Raw genomic sequence first — 16,841 nt, forward strand, 5'->3', positions numbered from 1 at the left:
TATGAGATAATGTTCCAAATTTTCACTTTTTAATTAGGTGGATTTATATTGGATTTATTTATTATAAGTATTAAGTTATAAAGGTGAAACCAAATGAGTAGAAACTGACAGATAAGACAAATATTCATATTTTTTGATAAATATAATTCCATAAAGGGCTGAGAAAGCATCACTAAGTTACTTTGTCAGTAATGTGTAGTTGGCCAGTGGGACTGGCACCATTAAAATGACTTCGTTGTAAATGCTCACAAATTTTAAAAATATAATTATGTCTTACATTGCTATCTACTTTACATTTTGAACAATGCTTTAACAGCTCTTATTTCACTTATCCTTCTGTCAGACTCATGAGATTAGTAGGACAAGTAATATTGTCATTTATAGACAGTTAAACTTAAGCACCAAAAATATAATCCCCATCTCCTTTTCATAAAGGAGCTCTTTCACTCTTTCTTAGCTCAAGAAAGAGTGAAGGAGCTCTTGAGCTCTTTGTTAGCTCAAGAAAGAGTGAATGACTGAAGCAAAATATCTTGCCTTTAGCTCAGTGCTTTTTTTTTTTTTTTTTTTAGCAAATCAAGTGATAGGTCATATTTTAATTCCTAAACATTGCCTCACTTTACCACCTCAAACAGCTTTTTTATTTTATACTAGGTGCTAGCCCTCAGCAAAAGCTACTTTGAAAAGCTGCTCAGGCCCAAACTTCATTTTTGGCTTTGAAAAGTTATTGAATTCATACCGTTACAAGTTGGCAATGAACCTTAACTATGCCAAACACAAATGAATTGTTTCCACAACACCACTTTTCTCTGGTGCTTCTGATTGTAGCCTCCCAGTATGCCTTCTAGCTTATTGGGAAGGTAGTAGAATTCAGAAGTCAACACTTGATTGAAAAATTCCTTTGGCTTTCATAGAAAGGAACGAAATTGGGTCATTTGTAGAGACCTGGACGGATCTAGAGACTGTCATACAGAGTGAAGTAAGTCAGAAGGAGAAAAACAAATATTGTATATTAACGCATATATGTGGAACCTAGAAAAATGGTACAGATGAACCGGTTTGCGGGGCAGAAATTGAGACACAGATGTAGAGAACAAACGTATGGACACCAAGGAGGGAAAGTGGCGGGGGAGGGCGTGGTGGGTGATGGTGGTGGGATGAATTGGGAGATTGGGATTGACATATATACACGAATATGTATAAAATAGATAACAAATAAGAACCTGCAGTATAAAAAAAAAATTCCTTTGGCTTTTAACATCCACTTCCAGATTGCCTTAAGACATGGGAGTATTTTAAATGATACTTGGAAGCCAACAGAGTGTGCTTTGTGATATCCTTGCTATCCAGGAAAAAAATATTAATTATGCATCAGTTTCACTTTATAAGAGAACACGCTATCTCCTAGCATTTTAATTTTTTCTTAGGAAAATGCTGCCCATTTGACCAGAAATACCAATTGCTATGGCCATATTTGGCATGAATAGTGCTTATAATTCAGTATTAGATATTCCCTCTCTGCAAATATGGGAAAAGAACCTAGTGCCAAGCTATTAGCTTTTATCTTTGACAAATTATGGTGAATAGGAAAAGTATCTGATGACAGAAAAAGGCACATTTTTTAAAGGGGAAAAAGATAACTTTGGATATGATGAGGTCAACTTAATTTTTAAACAGTGTTTGGTCAGAAACTAGAACAAGTCAAGTAAATCATTTGGCAGTCACCTAAAAGAACAGAAGGTATTGGGGAACATTAAGCACAATTTTATAAAGAGCAAATCTTGGTAGACCAGTTTTGTTTTCTACTCTGATAAAGTGGTAGACCATATGGACAAAAGGGAGAAAGTTTGTTATACTTAAAATTATATAATATAGCTGGACTTCACTGAGGTTTCATTTGGTATCACAGGGTAATTCCCCAAAAATCATGTTCTTTACCACCAATCTGTTAATGCAGTTGGTGAGAGGGTATCAAGAAATAGTAGCACGGTGTTTGAAAAGAATATTATGCCCGGAGTCACAGATAGGAGAATGAGGAAAGGGAGGGGTAACCTTTATTGAGCAATTTTTATACAAGGCTCTGTGCTAGATGATTGGCAAACATATATTTCTCTTCTTCTTATAAGAGATATTATTGTTATTTCCATTTTACAATTAGTTGAAACTCAGCAAAAGTATAGATTTACACAACTAATAAGTGGCCGAGCAGGATCCAGGTCTCTCTCACATGTTCCTGTTGACCTTAAGCAAATGACTTCTGCATCCGTAAAATGGGAGAAGTTGCTCTTCATTGTTGTTAGGAAGGACACATGAAATAATGGATGTCCAAGCTTCTGAGAAATTCAGAGGTTAAGTCAACATATAACATCTGGCATCCGAAAATAATCATTCCTGTGGGCCCCATGTTACTGCATGTGGGAGAAGCAGGATAGTGGAATAGCTAAGAGCGTGGTCTCTAGAACTTGGTTTGAGTGCAGATCCTGTCTTTGTCAGCCTGTTAGCTGGGTGACTTTGGCCAGGTTCCTTAACCTTTTTGTATTCACCTGTGAAATGTGACAGTTATTAGTATATACCGCCTAGAATTATTATTGTGCAGATTAAATGAGTTAATACCTGTAAAGTGCTTAGAATAGCACCAGGCACATACTAAGTGCTCAATAAGTATTAGCTCTTAATATTTTTATGTATTTATGTACCTGGATGAAGAATTTGAAAGTAAGTAATACAGTTTACAGCTTAAAAATTGATATTAGTATTTTCCAGATTGGGAGCAATTCAGTAGAAATAAGTATGAAATAGAGATAAAATAATTTGCACAGATTCAAGATGTGATGAGATAGCACTGAGTCATTTTAGCTGCCGTTCACCAAGCAGTACCTGTGTGCTCAATCTTGAGCACTTTAAAAACATATCCTTGGGGCTTCCCTGGTGGCGCAGTGGTTAAGAATCTGCCTGCCAATGCAGGGCACACGGGTTCGAGCCCTGGTCCAGGAAGATCCCACATGCTGTGGAGCACCTAAGCCCATGTGCCACAACTACTGAGCCTGCGCTCTAGAGCCCTTTAGCCACAACTACTGAGCCCACGTGCCACAACCACTGAAACCTACGCGCCTAGAGCCTGTCCCCGCAACAAGAGAAGCCACTGCAATGAGAAGCCCGCACACCGCAACGAAGAGTAGCCCCCGCTCACCACAACTAGAGAAAGCCCGCACACAGCAACAAAGACCCAACACAGCCAAAAATAAATAAATAAAATAAATAAATTTATTTTTTAAAAAACCCATATCCTTGGCCTTTCTCACCTTCTGAGATGACCCACACTCTGAAGTGTGTTTCTAAGTAAATCTGCTTCTTACCCAAAAAATAAAAATAAAAACAGGGCTTCCCTGGTGGCGCAGTGGTTGAGAGTCCGCCTGCCGATGCAGGGGACGCGGGTTCGTGCTCCGGTCCGGGAAGATCCCACATGCCGCGGAGCGGCTAGGCCCATGAGCCATGGCCGCTGAGCCTGCGCGTCCGGAGCCTGCGCGTCCGGAGCCTGTGCTCCGCAACAGGAGAAGCCACAACAGTGCAAGTCCCGCATACCACAAATAAATAAATAAATAAATAAATAAAATAAAATAAAACCAAAAACATATCCTTGGTGCTGGTTGCACAAGTTGCTGGTGCTGTGAATGCATTTAATGCCACAGAACTGTACACTTAAAAATAGTTAAAATGGTAAGTTTTACATAAGTACATTTAACTACAATAAAACACAACATATGCTAATTCATACTCTCAAAAAGCCTATGAGGTAAATATTATCTCCATTTTATTATTGAGGAAATAGGCTTAGAGAAATTTAAGTAACTTGCCTAAAGTCACACAGTGAGTTGCAGAGCAAGGATTTGAATCCAAATCTGAATACCTCAGCAGCTGTGCTCCTAAGTGAATGCTGAGCTATTCTTCAAGACGCTATTAGAATAAGTTAATTTTAAGATTCATATTTGACTCTAAATAGGACCACATTGTAGACAGTCATTAACTGGAAACAGAAGCTTCCTAGAAACTTGCTAGAAACTTCATTCCTTGATTATCCATATGTAGATGTTTGATTAATAATCTTTTCTTGGAAAAATTTAGGAATGTGACTGTGTAAGGATAAATGTAACAAATACTATACATATAGTAATTTATATTCCTTTGACACTTTCTCTTTAGAGGTGTGCATTTTGAAGTACATTTTGATGCTTCCTACTGCCATTAAAGTCAATATTCCAGATGTTACATTTTGTCTAAGAATTTTAACTCTTCTGATGGCAGATGACAAGTGCTACGGGCATTTGTTCTTACTAGATGTTTTCATTTGTGTTCCCTTGATTTTTCTTATTAAAAAGATGAAGAGTCTAAAAATACTTCTTGCTTTCCTTATACTTTGGTTATCACTTTAACACTGTATTTTCATTGTATTGCCTTGTAGGCAATATACAGGAATAAGCACAGCAAAATCTTACTCTGCCAGACTTCTGACATAGGTAGGAATTTCTCAAACAGTTGAAATTATCTTCTTAGTGATGGAGATTTTCTTGCCAGTCTAGTCTATCTTGATTTCTTTCTCTTCAAACAAGTGTTTGGTAGGTGATAAAAAGGTTAAGTTTAGAGACTACAGTTTCTGACATAAATGAAAATTTATAATAATATCTAACTCTCTATATCATGAAGTTTTCTATATTGGATTTAAATACATAATAAAGTATAAGTCTCATGGAATTGGTATTCTCAAAGAATTTTGACTGCCTTCATCTCTGAGAGAAATCACCCCAAAAATGCTATGGAACTTTGATCCTGACCTATTTATTATTCTTATCAATAACTTAGATTAATAATAATAAGTAATGTTTATTATGTAATTACAATGTGCCAGATACCATACTAGGTTTATTATATACATCATCTCATTTATTCCATTGAGGTATATGAGATAGATATGATTATTATTACTAGTTCTTACAAGTAAGGAAACTACGGCACACAGAGGACTTATGCTAACTTATCCAAGGTCACATTGCTAGTAATTAGTGGTACCATGATGTGAATTGCAGTAGTCTGGCTCCAGAACCCTTAATAATTTTCACATGACATGACAGGAAGCTAGAAGGAATAGTCAATGTGAGATGATAGAATTGTGATTCAGAATCATCTTGGTAGTTAAAAACATTGTGCTTAAGCAAACAAAATGTCATTAATGGGATATAAATAATAATGTCATAGAATCTGAGTTTTATCTGCTGCTCAAAAATCATCCAATAACAACTCAGCTTTAAAAAACAAAATGTTGGGGCTTCCCTGGTGGCGCAGTGGTTGGGAGTCCGCCTGCCGATGTGGGGGACACGGGTTCGTGCCCCGGTCTGGGAAGATCCCACATGCTGCGGAGCGGCTGGGCCCGTGAAACATGGCCGCTGGGCCTGCGCGTCCAGAGCCTGTGCTCCGCAACGGGAGAGGCCACAACAGTGAGAGGCCCGCGTACCGCAAAAGCAATAAAAAACAAAATGTTGGGAATTCCATGGCACTCCAGTGGTTAGGACTCGACGCTCTCACTGCTGGGGCCCAGGGTTCAATCCCTGGTCGGGGAACTAAAATCCAATAAGCTGCGTGGCTTGGCCAAAAAAACATTTTTTTAAATTATACTCTTAATAAAAATATAATATCCCATTTACATGAAATTATGCCTGGAATATTATTTTACATTTTTGGCTTCATGTTTTAAGAAAGACATAGTCAAGCCAGAGTCTAGATGAAGGTGACTAAAACAAATGAAAAGTCTGGAAACATTCACAGAAAGAATTAATTATGAATTAGCTGAGAACAAAAAACTAAAGAAAGACATAATAGAACTGCATTTTAATATCACAAGGATTATGGAAAGGATGGTGTGCAGAAAAGAGTTAACATAGCAAGCCTGAAACTGCTATTCTTAGAAAAACTTGCTTGCAGGATTGGCCCTTGGCTGGCATCTGGGAACTTGGATTTTAGAATTCCCACCATTCCTTGATAAGAATGGCTCACGTGCCTAAATTGTATGTACAGAGTGTGGTTTATGTTGAACACCTGCTTTCCTTCTTGGAGTCTGGAATTTTGGTATGGGCTAGGCAGAGTATGCCTACGTGACCAGCCCCTAGTAAAAACCCTGGGTGCTGAGTCTCTAATGAGCTTCCCTGGTTGGCAGCCTTTCACACGTATTGTTACAACTTGTTGTTGGAGGAATTAAGGGAGAAGACTCTTGGAAGCTTGCCCCTGGTTTCCTCCTGACTTCACCCCATGTGCCTTTTCCTTTTGCTGGTTTTGCTTTGTACCTTTTCACTGTAATAAAGCATAGCCAAGAATATGACTTTATGCTGAGTCCTGTGAGTTCTCCTAGCAAATCATTGAACCTGGGGATGGTCTTGGGGACCCCTGATACAGGTGGATTAGTATTATTCTTGTTTTTGGATGGAATGTTCTTTCTGGATCTATTAAATTCATCTGGTCTAATGTGTCATTAAGGCCAGTGTTTCCTTATTGATTTTCTGTCTACATGATCTGTCTATTGATGTAGGTGGGTATTAAAGTCCCCTACAGTTACCGTGTTACTGTCAGTTTCTCCCTTTATGTTTGTTAATATTAGCTTTGTGTATTTAGGTGCTCCTATCTTGAATGCATCTATGATTGTTATATCTCCTTGTTGGATTGATCCCTTTACTATTATGTAATGTCCTTCTTCATCTCTTGCTGTAGTCTTTGTTTTAAAATCTATTGTGTCTGATATTAATATTACTATCTCAGCTTTCTTCTTGTTGCCATTTGCATGGAATACCTTTTTCCATCCCCAAATCAAACTGAATTCAACAGTACATTAAAAGAATCACACACCATGATCAAGTAGGATTTATTCCAGGGTATAAAAAATAATAATAATAAAAAAATAGAATAATATTTTAAAAATCAGATTATACAAGTAATATCTGAATACATTTTCATGGTCTGAAAAGCAAACAATACACATAAAACAAAAGTCCCTGTTGATTACCTCCTATCCCCATTCCCAGTCCCTTAGACCCTTTTCCAAAGAGAAACCGCTGCCACCAGTTTTGTAAACCCTTTCAGTCCTTTCTCTGGAGATAGATACAGATATAGATAATACCGTTTTGTGAGTTTTAAAAAATATGAAAGGTATTGTACTGTGTGTATTGTGCAACTTGCTTTTAATAGCACATCTTAGAGATTTTTCCATGTCAGTAAATGAAGAGGCTGTTCTCTAGAGGTTAAGAGGATCAGCTCTGAAGCCAGAACACCTATGTGCAGATCTCAGCTCTGCCACCTATTAGCTGTTCAACCTAACAGTTAATTACAGCAGTTACCTAACTGCTCTGTGCCTCAGTTTCCTTGTCTATAAAGTGGAGATAGTAACAGTACTCACCTCATATGGTGGTTGTGAGGGCTAAATGAGTTAATACAACTAAGCAGTATACAACAGTGGCTGGCTTATAGGAAGCACTTCATAAATACTACCTACAGTTATAATAATAATTATTATCATGTACTTTAAAATTTTTAATTGCTACATTGTGTTCTGTAGAATGTATGTACAATTTCTTTATTCCATCCAAGGGCGTTCAAGAGGATCTGTTTCCTCTGTTATTTAAAACAGCACTTGATCCTCAGTCCTTTAATTTTTTGTCATTCTGACAGTATTTCATTTTAATTTTCATTTTTCTTGATTAAGATTGAACATCTGTCCACATACGTGTTTGGTCACTTATATTTCTTCTGTCATTTGCCCTTTTATTGTCTTTCTTCATTTTTTTCTAATGGATTGAATGTATTTTCTTTAAAAAAATTTTTTTTTGTGGTACAAGTCACATAATATAAAACATACTATTTTAACCATATTTAACTGTACAGTTCAGTGGCACAAAGTACGCTCACATTTTTGTGCTAATTGAATGTTTTTCCTTATCTGTTTCTCATATTTTTACCTATATTCTGGATTAATCTGGGTAATTGTTTTCTTCTAGTCTGTCATTTGTCTCTTAGCTTTGTATATGCTGTGTTTTGTCACACAGAGGGTTTTCTTCCCTGTTTTTTCCAAACAGCCTTATTGAGATATAATTAACATACAATAAACTGCATATATTTAAAGTACAAGTTGTTTCTGTTGTTCCATGCTGTGATAACTGGGGGCTACTGTATTAAATGGCAAATTTATGTTTCTGGTTAGGTATTTAAAAATAACTTTATACAATAAAATAAACAATTATGGTTAGGAGGAAGACTTACATATAAATAATTTTTCTTATCAATTGAAGTACCAAGACATTTTAAATATTATCAATTTTCTAATGAAAAATTATGCATCTAGATTAGATTATACAGTTCTATTCAGGTTTTCTACACATTTACCAAGTGTCTTTTACATGCCAACTATTAAGTAAATGGTGGTGAGAAAGAGATATGGCCCTTCCATCACAGAGCTTAATGGTTTCTTAGGGGAGTCAGAAATTTAACAAGTGATCTTAAGTGAGCTGTATGTTAGAACACACATTAACGGAGTGGTATGGGAATACATTTCAGGGTTATGGGGTGTGAGCTGGGAAAATACTAACATGGTATGATTCCTGGGAGACATGCTACTTCACCTCTTTCTGTTATCTTAAAATCATACTGATCACAGCAACCTTTGACAACTCAGTCATAATTATGAACATTCACTATTATACTATGCTATAACACTGTTTTTCTATCTCCTCTCACACTGAATCCTGCATAAAGCAAGATATTTCTATGTAAACATTTTTATAACACTTCAAATTATGGAAAACTAAGGTCACTTAATATTAAAATTCTGTCCCAAAATATGAAGCTATCATAGCATGGAACAACAGCAACAATTTGTACTTTAAATATATGCAGTTTATTGTATGTTAATTATATCTCAATAAATCTGGGGGGAAAAGGGAAGAAAACCCTCTGTGTGACAAAACACAGCACATGGTAAATATGATTTTTACCCATTCGTAGGCAACAGTCTGAGCCTGATGACTTTGTCTCGCTTACGGAAGAACAAAGAATAGAGGCTCTACTTCTTGTAGTAGTGCTGCATAGCTACCGGTCTTTACCGTCTTCATCACCTTGGTACCTCTGAATCTCTGCATTAATTAAAAATTAATTAACAAAAAATTAGCCCCAATGATGTAGTGCTAGTACCCTTCTCAGAGCTGTGATTGAAATGAATGCATGCCTTCTGAGTCTGAAATTTTTTATAGCAACAATTGAACCTTTGGTTAAGGTTCCATTGTCATTTCATGCATTGAAAGGTCACTCCTGGTTTATGGTGTACGGGTTTAGAGTTCGTTATGTTTTCTTCCCAAACCTTACAAGAAGCTCAGCTGTTTTGCAGTTAATGGCTACTTTTAAAATGTGCTTGATCAAATAATATGAATAAGCAGCTTAAGAAAGAGCCAACCAATTCATTCTACAGCTACTGACAGAAATCCTAGAGCTAAATTGCAAAGATTATGAAATCTTCTTTAAATACTTCAAAGAGAAGCACAATGAAGATAAGGGGATCCTGGCAAGATTAGCTGCAGCTGTCAGATCCTGAAAAATTAGGAATCAAATTTTGACACTTGTAATTGAATCATCCACCCTTCTAAGTGAGCCCAGGCAAACCTGTGATATTTTTAGAACCTTTCAAATCACATTACACTCTTTAGAGTTCATAGCAGGACCTAAGGCCCCTAAAATTTCCCAGGAGATGGAACAAAACAGAATCAAATAAATTTGGCTCAATTCACTGTAATAGAAGTAGGGTATTATATATGCAGTTTAGGTAATCCCACAATGTTAACCCAAAACGTGAAAACTTTTCATAGAAATTTTTTTTGAGAGTTAACTGCTTGGACAGCATTTGAAAACCCCGTTAGAGATATAGTAACAGCTGTGTGGTGGTGATTTGATTTATAACAGAAGCAGGGAGACCTTGGATGGTATGATTACCTGTGTTTCCCAGATGGATGTTCCTGTACCACAAGTTTCTATTAAGACAGATTTCTACTAGCATATATCATATTGCTTATTATACACTCTCTCAAGAGAATCAGCAGTTAACTATCCACTACCATATGTGGGTAATTGCATTGTTTATGCTTGGCTTGGTGAGATTTTCTAATTTAAAGTTGGAAACATAATACTAACAGGTTGGAAAAAGGTTTGAGTAGTATTTGTATGTCTATATATATTGCACTTGTTATGATGGGTGATTTGAAAAGACTAACATTTTAGCAGAAAACAAAAGTTGCTTTGTGTTTCTTTTTTTTCTTTTTTTTTTTTTTTTTTTGCGGTACGCAGGCCTCTCACTGTTGTAGCCTCTCCCGTTGCGGAGCACAGGCTCCGGACGCGCAGGCCCAGCGGCCATGGCTCACGGGCCGAGCCGCTCCGCGGCATGTGGGATCTTCCCGGACTGGGGCACGAACCCATGTCCCCTGCATCGGCAGGCAGACTCTCAACCACTGCGCCACCAGGAAAGCCCCAAAAGTTGCTTTAAAACATTTTTTCTTGCCTTTAAACAAATAGCAACTCTGAGACGAGACTTCAGGGAGTCCAAATGATTTATGACATGAAGCATGACTTAAAAGATGGCCTTTTCAGGTTTTCTGCAAGTCTGAATTCAGTCAAAATAGAAACACTGACAAATGGGCAAAAAAAAAATATGGCCATTTGGGCATATTCGTTTTACTCTTGAACAGTTGGTGTTATCCATTTCATACCTAACTCTCTTGGGCCTATTTCTGTAGTTTTCTGTGCTTAAAAATCATTTGATGAAATACCTGACAAAGATGTGATTCAGTTAATAAGTGGAAAATAGCATGAATAGTGGACTAACAGGATTTGAGGACAGAAGTATTCATTCTATTCCAGTTTTTCTAACTTTCTGAACTTTGATAAGTTGTATTAATTTCTCTATAGGTTTCTTCCCTGTAAAGGGGAATAGTACTTTAAAAAAAATGGTTCTTTGTGGTTCTGGACAATATAAAGTACTTATTATATAAAGTCTTCACAGCTAATTACTGTGAAAATAGTTTCACACCAGATATTGAGTTGGAAATTTGCAACAGGAGCAGAGATTCTTGTTTCCACATAAATATCCAGAATGATGTTTGGAATCCAGTAATACTTTTGAGTTCCAGATTAAGCTTGAAAAGCATTTGTAAATGGTTACATACTTAGGGAAATAAGCTGCCTTGTCCTTTTAAAAAGCTTGCCTAGATCATTACTATTAAAGGTTCTAAAACATATTAAATGGGTAAAGGAGAAAGAAGATCTGTCAAATACCATTTTGATCACAGAGGAGCTGAGTCTGTAAAATTGGTTCTGAAGTCAGAAGCTAGCACTATTAAAACATTAATCTTACTGATCTCAGCATCTAAAATGATGGCTGCTCTTTCATAAATGACAAATTTAGATTACAAATGTGTATTGGACCAAATGATTAGTAATAACTGCTATAATGGGCCTTCCTGCACAATGGCAATCTTTATAGTTCACTTTCATGACAAATTTGCTTGACTGGCCTGCTATAGTGCACTATTGAAAGCTTTTTCCTTAATATTCCAAGGATTTATTGCTTATCTCCTATGCCAGAGTTCCTTTAAAATATTTTTTAACTTAAATATTTAAGAAATAAATCTCAAAGTATTCACTCATAACCCTACCTGTGCAACACAACAGCTATTTTTATTTCTTCATTCTCTCCCAATCTTGGTTCATAGACACATATACAAACATTTTACATAGTTGTACTCAGAGTATGTAGATTTGTAGTTTCTTGCAGTAGTGATTGTTCTGTTTTAGTTCTAAAGAGCATTGTGTCACACCTAGACCTTTACTCTTCTGTTTGTTCTAATTACTTGACATTTCCTTGTTTCTTAGTATTTAGAAGGAACAGTAAATTGTCTCATTTTCTAGGTACTTTTTAACTGTGTTCAAACAAAATGACAGACATTATTAATCATTATCCATTATTCAATTTTTATAGAACTTTAGTACATTTTATAGATCTTATTTAAAAACCTCCCCAAGGTCACTTTAAGTGGTGGGGTCAGGATTTGAAATCATATTTCTCTGACTCCAAAACCAGTTGGTCTCAACAACTCTCTGAACTGCTTCTGTGACCCCATTGTACTGCTCCTAGGACCTTTAATGATTAATTTATAAATTTGTGAATTTTTGCTCAGGTAAGTTATTATTACACAGAATTATGGGTAAATTTAATTTTTAATACCCTGAGTCTATTCAAAATAAAATCTATCAGCTGTTAGGTTTTTGTTGGTGATGGGCTTTTTTGGGGTGGATTGTTCTTTTAATCATAATTGTTTAGATTAATACAAATATGTAGTTTAAAAAGTAAAATGGGGGGCTTCCCTGGTGGCGCAGTGGTTAAGAATCCGCCTGCCAATGCAGGGGACATGGGCTCGAGCCCTGGTCCTGGAAGACCCCACATGCCGTGGAGCAACTAAGCCCACGCACCACAACCACTGAAGCCCGCGCGCCTAGAGCCCGTGCTTCGCAACAAGAGAAGCCACTGCAATGAGAAGCCTGCGCACCACAACAAAGAGTAGCCCCCGCTTGCTGCAACTAGAGAAACCCCGTGCACAGCAACGAAGACCCAACGCAGCCAAAAATAAATAAATAAATAAATTTATGAAAAAAATAGTAAAACGGTATCGATATTCTTATGTATGTCTCCCAGTGACTATGAGCAAGGGTTTTTCCAGGGTAGTGTTCCGTTTCTTACCTTTTTTCACAATATGACACTTAAAGAAAATGGTTATTGTTTAGCATACTGAGGTAAAAGGATAAGGCTGCTTATAGCTGAGGATGACTGGCTTTGGAGTTCTTTATAATATCTTGCACATCTTGGCACACCCATAATATTTGTGCCACATGAGTATACTGGAGCGTACCCCATTCAGGATGATCTGCTCTGGAACAGTGCTTCTCAGAGTGTGGTCTGAAGACCAGTTCTAGTCTACCGACTGTTAAGTTACTAATCCACAACCACATAAATTAAGAGGAAGCATTTAGAAACATTTATAGTAATTTGATATTGTATAAACATTTTTGTTATTTTATAAAAGTATCCAGTCCACAAATGGTTAGAAATTTTTAAAAACTGGTCCATCACCATAGCTAAGTGTGAGAAACCCTGCTGTTCGTGGGAGTGGAGTTGATGGGGCATGGGATGAACACAGGTCAACTTTAGTAGGTATGCCGAGTTGTCTTCCAATCTATTGTTCTAAATTATGTATCCCTCACTCTCAGTGGTGTATAGGTGTTCTGCTTCCTCCACATCTTCAACGACACTTAGTATTGAAGGACTTTTTATTTTTGCTAACTGGGTGGGTATTACAATGGTATCTTTTTTTTTTTTTTTTTTTGCGGTACGCGGGCCTCTCACTGTTGTGGTCTCTCCCGTTGTGGAGCACAGGCTCCGGACGCGCAGGCTCAACGGCCATGGCTCACAGGCCTAGCCGCTCCGTGGCATGTGGGATCTTCCCAGACTGGGACACTAACCCGTGTCCCCTGCATCGGCAGGCGGACTCTCAACCACTGTGCCACCAGGGAAGCCCTACAATGGTATCTTATTGTGGTTTTAATTTGCATTACTAATTTGATTACAGATGAGGTCAAACGTCTTTTAGTGTGCTTATTGGCCATTTTGGATTTTCTTTTCTATGAAGTGACTATTCAAGTATTTTATCCATTTTTCTATTGGATTATTTGCCTTTCTCTCATTGATTTGTAGGTTTAATTCATGTATTTTTGGATACAAATTCTTTATTGGATTAATGTGTTGTAAATATATTCTCCCAACTTGTGACTTAATATTCTTAATATTCTTAATTCTTAATATCTTAATATATATTTTGATGAACAAAAGTTCTCAATTTTAGCAAAGTCAAGTTTATCGACATCTATTTTCAGTTTGTGCTTTTTTTTTTTATAAGTTTATTCATTTTTGGGTGTGTTCGGTCTTCGTTTCTGTGCGAGGGCTTTCTCCAGTTGCAGCGAGTGGGGGCCACTCTTCATCACGGTGCGCGGACCTCTCACTGGCGCGGCCTCTCTTGTTGCGGAGCACAGGCTCCAGACGCGCAGGCTCAGTAGTTGTGGCTCACTGGCCTAGTTGCTCCATGGCATGTGGGATCTTCCCAGACCAGGGCTCGAACTCATGTCCCCTGCATAGGCAGGCTGATTCTCAACCGCTGTGCCACCAGGGAAGCCCAGTTTGTGCTTTTTTGTGTGTTTTATTTAATAAATCCTTTACTATCTCAATAATCATAGTAATATTTTCCTATATTCTAGATTTTTAGTTCTGTCTTTCACATATAAGTCTGTAATACAGTTGGAATTGATTTTTATGTGTTATGAAGTAAGGGGTCCAATAATTGAATATTCTATTCTTTTTTTTAATTGAAGTATAGTTGTTAGTCTCAGTGTTAGTTTCAGTTGTACAGCAAAGTGATTCAGTTATATATATATTCTTCAGATTCTTTTCCATTATAGGTTATTACAAGATATTAAATACATTTCCCTGTGCTATGCAGTAAATCCATGTTATCTATTTTATATATAGTGGTGTGTACCTGTTAATTTCATAGTCCTAATTTACCGTGCCCCCTCCCCCTTCAGTAACCATAAGTTTGTTTTCTGTGTCTACGAGTCTGTTTCTATTTTGTAAATGAGTTCATTTGTATTATATTTTAGATTCCACATGTAAGTGATATCATATGATATTTGTCTTTCTCTGTCTGACTTACTTCACTTAGTATGATAATCTCTAGGTCCATCCATGTTGCTGTAAATGGTAGTATTTCATTCTTTGGTATTCATAGTATTTCATTCTATGGCTGAGTAATATTCCATCATGTATATATACCACATCTTCTTTATCCATTAATCTATTGATGGATGCTTAGGTTGCATCCATGTCTTGGCTATTGTAAATACTGGTGCTATGAACATTGGGGTGCATGTGTCTTTTTAAAATTTTTTATTTATTTATTTTTGGCTGCATTGGGTCTTCGTTGCTGTGTGTGGGCCCCCTCTAGCTGCAGCAAGCGGGGGAGCTACTCTTTGTTGCGGTGCACGGGCCTCTCACTGCGGTGGCCTCTCCTGTTGTGGAGCACGGGCTCTAGGCGCGTGGGCTCAGCAGTTGTGGCTTGCGGGCTCTAGCGCACAGGCTCAGTAGTTGTGGCACACGGGCCTAGCTGCCCTGTGGCATGCGGGATCCTCCTGGACCAGAGCTTGAACCTGTGTCCCCTGCACTGGCAGGCGGACCCTCAACCACTGCGCCACCAGGGAAGCCCCATGTGTCTTTTTGAATCAGAGTTCCCTCTGGATATATATCCAGGAGTGGGATTGCTGGATCATATGGTAACTCTATTTTTAGTTTTTTATGGAACCTCCATACTGTTCTCCATAGTGGCTGCACCAATTTACATTCCCACCAACAGTGTAGGAGGGTTCCCTTTTCTCCACACCCTCTCCAGCATTTATTATTTGTAGAGTTTTTGATGATGGCCATTCTAACTGGTGTGAGGTGATACCTCATTGTAGTTTTGATTTGCATTTCTCTAATAATTAGCGATATTGAGCATCTTTTCATGTGCCTGTTGGCCAGCTGTATGTCTTCCTTAGAGAAATGTCTATTTAGGTCTTCTGCCCGTTTTGTGATTGGATTTTTGTTTTTTTTAATATTGAGCTGTATGAGCTATTTGTATATTTTAGAAATTAAGCCCTTGTCAGCCACATCATTTGCAGATATTTTCTCCCATTCCATAGGTTGTCTTTTCATTTTGTTTATGGTTTCTTTTGCTGTGCAAAAAGCTTGTAAGTTTGATTAGGTCCGATTTGTTTCTTTTACTTCTTTTGCCTTGGGAGAATGAACTAAGAAAACATTGCTACAGTTTACGTCAGCGAATGTTTTGCCTATGTTCTCTTGTAGAAGTTTTACAGTGTCATGTCTTATATTTAAGTCTTTAAGCCATTCTGAGTTTATTTTTGTGTATTGTGTGAGGGCTGGGGTAATACAGCTCTCCAGCTTTCCCAGCACCACTTCCTGAAGAGATTGTCCCTTCTCCGTTGTATATTCTTGCCTCCTTTGTTAAAGATTAATTGACCATAGGTGTGTGAATTTATTTCTGGACTCTCTGTTCTGTTCTGCTGATCCATATGTCTTTTTTTGTGCCAATACCATGCTGTTTTGATTACTGTAGCTTTGTAGTATTGTCTGTAGTCTGGGAAGGTTATGCCTCCAGTTTAGTTCTTTTTCCTTAGGATTGCTTTGGCAATTCTGGATCCTTTGTAGTTCCATATAAATTTTAGGATTATTTGTTCTAGTTCTGTGAAAAATGTCATGGGTAATTTAATAGGAATCTCATTGAATCTATAGATTGCTTTGGGTAGTATGGCCATTTTAACAATATTGATTCTTCCAATCCAAGAGCATGGGATATCTTTCCATATTTTGGAATCATCTTCAGTTTCCTTTTTCAATGTTTCATAGTTCTCAGCATATAGGTCTTTCACCTCCTTGGTTAGGTTTATTCCTAGGTTTTTGTTTGTTTGGTTTTTTTTTTTGGATGTGATTTAATTTTATTTTCTTATTTATTTTATTTTATTCTATTTTTTTGGCCATACCACATGGCTTGTAGGATCTTAGTTCCCTGACCTGGGATTGAACCTGGCCCCTTGGCAGTGAAAGCGTGGAGTCCTAACCACTGGACTGCCAGGGAATTCCCTTGACGTGATTTTAAACAGAATTTTTT

The 16,841-nt window shown here is 37.3% G+C and overlaps 1 protein-coding gene across 1 annotated transcript in view; it reads left to right on the forward strand.

Moving 5' to 3' along the window:
* IFT81 (intraflagellar transport 81) overlaps positions 1 to 16,841 on the forward strand; it is a gene marked incomplete at both ends in the record, with an annotated part of 83,702 nt that overhangs the window by 27,151 nt on the left and 39,710 nt on the right. The gene's annotated exons all lie outside the window — the stretch shown is intronic.

This window comes from Hyperoodon ampullatus, assembly GCF_949752795.1.
Source record: "Hyperoodon ampullatus genome assembly, chromosome: 13".
NCBI lineage: Eukaryota > Metazoa > Chordata > Mammalia > Artiodactyla > Ziphiidae > Hyperoodon > Hyperoodon ampullatus.